Raw genomic sequence first — 7,172 nt, 5'->3', positions numbered from 1 at the left:
AATACTTTTCAAAGAGTATGATTTTGAACAATGTGTCCTTTTTATCATGATTTCAATGGTTTTACTTGCATATGTTTCCATACTTAGCACAAGTGGTTGTACTAACCCATACTATTTCCCTTTTCCCAAATGATGTAGGTTTGGGTCGTTGAAGTACTTTGAGGATAATTGCAAGAAGACTTTGATTAGTTTCCCAAGTTATTGGTGGGTCCTCAATGTTCAGGGATGTTACCGTTTCACCATTCTAGCTATGTTGTTGGTTATGTCTAAAGACACTTATTCCTTCCTTTATTGTTTGAGACTATTGATGTAAGCCTATATGTGGCTCTTTGTATTGAAGTATGGGCTATGCCACATAATATTATACTCTTTAGATGGTCTACTGTGAGACGATGTTATTAGAATATTTCTTATGTATTGATTATGTTGCCTAAAGAAGAAGCATATGCAAGCTTCAATAAGTGAAGAGTGTATGTAAACTTTGTATATGATATGTGAGAGGTCTATATATATCTCACTATGTAAAAGTTTTAAATTTTTCGCATTTTTGACCTATGATATGTTATGACGAATGCTAAGGGCTTGTCCAAGTCCTCTTCTAGGATGAAGACGCCGGTTACGTCTAGGGGGTGCTTCCCGGTCGTGACAGTAATCTCGGAATTGATCACTGAAAGATGCAAAGAAAGTCTTAAGCTACTTGAAAGGAACGAAGGATTACATGCTCATGTAAAGGAGATCCAATGACTTAGAAGTTATTGGATACTTATATTCAGATTTGCTGGATGTTTTGACACTACAAAATCAACATTTGATAACTTATTCCTATTAGCTGAAGAAACAAATCGTGTAAGAGTGCTAAGCAATATGTCATTCCTACATCCATAAAGAAACCAGAATTTGTGGCATGTTATGAAGACATAATTCATGAATTATGGCTACGGCACTTTATTTCAGGACTTGGGGTTGACGACACCATTACCAAGCCGCTGAAAATTTATTAGATAACACTGCGACGTATTCTTCTCCAATAATGATAAGTACTCCAAAGGTGACAAAAATATGGAATTAAAGTACTTTACTGTCAAGGATGAAGTTTAAAAACAAAGAGTGTTACTTGAGAATATTAGAACTGATATCATGATTGCTACAACCAAAGACATTTAAAGAATATATAAAGATTGGGTCTTGGTATTACTTATGATTGATACATTTATGATGTTATTACACTCTAAGCTCACATGTGTTTCTCATATACATGATAATGAATATCTTATTCCTCATAATGGTGTATAAATTACTGTTTTGAGATATTACAAGATAAGTCTCTATAAGACATTATTGTGGACTGTAATATTATACGTTTTATATCTTATGGACCTAGTGTGATAAGTTGCTAATGTAGAAGTGTATGGAAGGAATTATGTAACTTAAAACTTATGTACAACCTTCATAACTCACATTAGTAGTTTATTATATTGTGGTATGTATGATGGGCATTATAGAAGAGATTTATTTTACGCAACTAATGCTTATGAAATACTAATGTTATATGGTCATTGGACAAGTGAGAGAATGTAAGAATTATTACTTACTTATGGCCCAAATTTATTTGTTACCCAAGCAATACCATAAATAGTATTTGATAAGGAATAGATCTCGTCCTTACATTGGTTACTTGATGGACATACCAGATTAAGTCATAACCTCTATAAATTGGTCCTCCCTCCACTCATTAGGGTTATCATATATTCTCTACAATAATTTCATCGATGACGGTTGTGATAACATAAAGATAAGGCAAGAAGGTAGAAATCAATGCACGACTAACGCATCCGCTTTTCTCTGTAATTTTTGATGATGTCTTCCTCTTCAGGTATGTACCCTTAAAGATCTCTATGACTGATTACCGTGTTAAAGATCCTGATACTATGTATTCAAGAATTTAATCTTACATGTGGTATCACAACCTGAATTTTTTGAACGGATAATCTTCATAAATTATACAGAAAAGGGCCTAAAATATCCTTGAAGTATTGAAAATGGTACAAAATTACCCTTCATCCACCTATTGTCTCCAAAATGCCCTTTTCATCCACCTATTGGCTCCAAAATACTCTTCTCATCCATCTTTGGGTTCAAAATTGACCATTTTTTAATTGTTTTAAAATTAAACTCTTTAAATATTTTTTAAAATACTTGTTGTTCAACTATTGGTTATAATTTTAATTTATTAATATAATTTTTAAATCAACCCACTACCCACTCATTACTAACTAAACCTCACCCAATTAATAATCCAATTATAATATCAAAATCGTCATAAAAACTACTAAAACATGATGAAATTATAGATTCCTGAAAATGACATCCAAAATTATTCGAGTCCGAATCGAAGCCCAATTAAATTTAGGTTGAACCGCTTATTTAGGAGGACATTTTCTTTCAAAATTCAATTAGAAATTTATGATTAAAGGTAAAGAAGTATATACATCCCGATTTAATTCATGCACTTTTTTTAAATATAATTTTATAAATATTTATGATTTATTTTAAAACCTTTAATATATTATTTTGAAAAAAAATTACCTATGAAGTAATTTACTTTTAAGTTTATCAGTGATTTTTATTTAGCCACTTGAATGTATGATAATTTACTTCTATAATTTTTAAAAACACTCAATTGGTAGAAGCTTGCATTGATAATATGACATGTTTATTAATTTAGAGGGATTTAATTAGTAATGGGTGGGTGGTGGATTGATTTATAAATTATACTAATAAGTTAAATTATAACAAATAGTTGAGCGCCACGTATTTTAAATAATATTGAAATAGTTTAAATATAAAACCATTAAATAAGTGGTCAATTTTGAACCAAAAGGTGGATGACAAGGGTATTTTGGACCCAATAGGTGGGTGAGAAGGGTATTTTGGAGCCAACAGGTGGATGGAGGGTAATTTTATACCATTTCCAATACTTAAAGGATATTTTAGGCCTTTTTCTGTAAATTATATAACTGCACCAGTTTAATAATGTGATAATTAATTCTCATTAAAAAAGTCCTGGAACATCAGAATTTTTTGTCTTTCGAATCAGCCCACCTAGCTAATGACAGTTTAGTGTTGGATAACATTATTGTTGATGTTATCTTAGAAATTTTGTAATTTTTAATTAATTAATACTTGATTTGGAAAATTTTGATAGAATTTAATGGTTACAAAAAAATTTAAATAACATGTTGGAGTAGGGTGGTCAACACTAGAATTTAGTGCGGCGTGTTAATGATGTTTCCAACTGTCCGACTCACTCGTTTTATTTGACGCTAATAACTGCAATCAAATTATGTTCAAACTTTTTGTTGAATCCTTTCGTAGTAGCATAATTTTGTGCTTGACTATTTAAGGTGTTTGAACTTTTATTTTGATGGAGTGTTGTTAGTAAAGTTTAATTTACACAAATTTTGAAAAATCTTAATCTTCCTATAATGTAATAATTATGGTTCGTTTTACTAACTGTGCAATAAATTAAAGTGACCGTTATACTAAACAATAAATAATATGTGTGTACTTTGTGAAAAATAGTTTGTTAGTCACAAAGTGACTAAATTAAAATATATAAAATTATTCACATGAACAAAATTCTATGATACTATGTGTGTTTTGTATTTATTTAGTTTGTTAGCACCAAAGTGGCAAAACTAGAGAAATTAATGTCTAGACATATCATGTTTATGATCACTTGATGCATGTATTATGTTTCTATAGTTTGTTAGTCACCAAAGTGACCAAACTAAAATGTTTAAAATTTTGCACATGCAAAAAATTTTATGATATTATGTGTGCTTTGTATTATATAGTTTGTTAGTCATCAAAGAGACTAAACTGGAGGAAATTAGTGTGTACACATATCATGTTTATGATCACTTGATGCATGTATTATGTTTCTATAGTTTGTTAGTCACCAAAGTGGCCAAACTAAATTGTTTAAAATTATTCACATCCACAAAATTTAATGAGATTATGTATGCATTTGTATTCATATAGCTTGTTAGTCATCAAAGTGGTCAAACTAGTATGGTTAAGAAAAATATGTACTCATAAAATTGTCATTTAGATATGAGGTTAATTAAATACATATATTAAAAAATAAAGGGAAAATACCCAAGTACCCCCTCAACCTATGTCTGAAATCCCAGAGACACATTTATTCTATACTAAGGTCCTATTACCCCCTTGAACTTATTTTATATGTAATTTTCTACCCCTTTTTAGCCTACGTGGCACTAGTTCGAAAAAAAAAGTCAACCATCGTTGGGCCCAAAAGATAGTGCCACGTAAGCTAAAAAGGGGTAAAAAATTATTAATAAAATAAGTTCAGGGGGGTAATAGGAACTTAGTATAGTATAAGTGTGTCGCTGAGATTTCGGGATTAGGTTGAGGGGGTACTTGGGCATTATCCCAAAAATAAATAGATAAATTGACTTTCACTAATTGCTAGAAATTTAAAAAATTTACCCAAAGATGAGAAAATTATGAGGTAAATTAATATTTTTAATCAAACATACATTGTATATCCAAAGATGTCGTATATGTTTGGTTAAAGTTATTTAATTGCCTGTTAAAGATTAAAATGACATTTAAATTATGATAGTGTGTCATAGTACCTGCCCAAAGGAGAATTACAATGTATTTTTATCATTTAACTAAAGTTACATTATTTTGATGTATGAAAAAGTATCTATTTGCAATTATTCCTCTTCATTCTCATGTTTCGTCTTTTAATGTGCTAAATGGATTGAACTTCTCTGAATAACATGAACAAGTCCAGTTAAACTTATGTTTGATGGTTCTTGGCTTGGCTCGGCTGAATGACAAACCTACTGCCATTACTGATAAGAGCGGTGAGGATGACAAGTCTTTTCATAAATTATGGGAACTCTCTAACAGATTGAGTCTTACGTTAATGCGAATAATTGTTGCTAACAAAACTAAGAGTAATATTCCACAAACAGAAAGTGCCACGAAATATTTGAAGTTTGTGAAAGAATTTTTTCATTCTGATGATAAGTCTCTCGCTGGTACACTAATGGCTAAACTGGCGATCATGAAGTTTAATGGGTCGTGTGGTATGCAAAATCATATCATTGAGATGACTAACATTGCAACAAGATTTGGACCTTAGAGATGAAAGTGGATGCACCTTCTTGGTTCAGTTTATTCTGAACTTATTGACTTTTGAGTATGGACCATCTCAAATTAACTATAACACTATTAAGGATAAATGGGATGTTAGTGAATTCTCAAGTATGCTTATTCAAGAGGAGTCAATACTTAAGAAACGGGGAGGTCATTCCATTAACCTCATGGATCAAGGAGATGGTAAATGACTTAAAGTGAAGGCCAACAAGTTTAAGGAAAACAAAGCACCTGCTAACGTTCCACAGGATGCTCATTAGCAACTCAAGGCTGATGTGTGTTGTTTCTGTGAAAAGGAAGGACACTATCATTAAGAATGCATGAAATGTAAAAATTGATTTAAAAATAAAAGTACATTTAGTGTATTTTATGTTTCGAATCAAATTTAGTAGAAGTTTCTAGTAATACTATGTGGCTTGATTCTGGTGCAACTACTTATGTATCCAATATGTTGCAGGGATTCACTGTGAATCAAATAAAACAAAATTCTTGTTCATGGGAAATCACATAAAGGCTAAAATTGAAGGCATAGGGACTTATACTTTGATCTTGGACGCTTGACATCACCTTAATCTATTATAGACTCTTTATGTTCCTTGCGTCTCTAGGAATATGATTTCCCTTTCAAGACTTATGCTACTAGATTTGATCTATGTTTGGACATGGTTGTTTCAATTTATATAATAATAATATTTTTTATGGTTCTGGTGTTCTTATTGATGGTTTATATAGATTAAAACTCGATAATAATTTTTCTGAGTCCCTACATACTATTCATCCAAATGTTGGAATTAAACATAGTTCACTAAATGAAAGTTCTACTTATTTGTGACATAAACGTTTGAGTCATGTATACAAACAACGATTAAAAAAAGGTTAGTAAAGAATGAGATAATTCTGAATTTTATCTTGAGATATATTTGGATTGCATTAAAGGAAAGCAAATCAAGCATACCAAGAAAGGTGCCACAACGAGCACTTAGGTTATTGAAATTATACACACCGGACCCTTTGATGTTCCAACTTTTGATGGGGAAAAAATATTTTCATCACCTTTAGCAATTATTGTTCATGCTATTAATTTTATCTATTTATTGAAAGAAAAAACTCAAGCAACAGACACTCTCTTAGTGTACGTGTCACGACTGGGAGTTTACTTACACTAATCTCATATGAAGGTTACTTAGGCTTCTCATTTAGACAACATAAACAATAGATAGGAATTTAGTCTAATACTTTGTCTCACATTAAACCATCTAAAAAACGAAGTAGAACATTCGGACATAGCCCTTATACAAATTCATATTTGCCACATAGGGCTTAAAACAACGTCTCCAACAATAGAAAAGAAATGAATGTCTTTAGACAATACAAATACTACTAAGGTAGATTACATGGAACCATCCTCGAACTAGAGGACCTACCAGAACTTGGTAAAAGTCCAAGTCTTCTTGCAAATTGATATAGAAGCTCTTCAATGACCGGAACCTACAATGTTGGGGAAAAGGGAAGAAATACGGGTTAGTACAAACCACATGCACTAAGTATGGTTCCTATGCATAAAATCATTAATTCATGAAAAAAGACACATTTTAGTCCAAACCATGCTTAGTGTCAAATAACTCAACATGCACATAAATGGAACATCATAAGTCAATCCAATCATATAAGCAACACAAATAATACTTGTGCAATGCCAAGAATAGAACCTCCTAACCTTATCCAAATCTAAGCATCACATTGAGCCACCTATTTCATACATATATCATGACTTCGCATTTCATCATAACATGCTTAGTACATAAGGTCATATATATAGTTTGACACACATAACATATAGTCAACTTAATCATACAAGAACACTACTAAGATCATCCCTTAAGATCCCATATGTGCAATGTGTAAGAGAAGTCTCATACCCGTCCTCACACTATATAGTACCCTTTAAGACAATCCTAATAAGAGTTCACATACTT

The sequence above is a fragment of the Solanum lycopersicum genome, chromosome 5 (genome assembly GCF_036512215.1).
Source record: "Solanum lycopersicum chromosome 5, SLM_r2.1".
NCBI lineage: Eukaryota > Viridiplantae > Streptophyta > Magnoliopsida > Solanales > Solanaceae > Solanum > Solanum lycopersicum.
The sequence above is the reverse complement of the archived record's forward strand: the minus strand, read 5'-3'. Positions refer to the sequence as shown.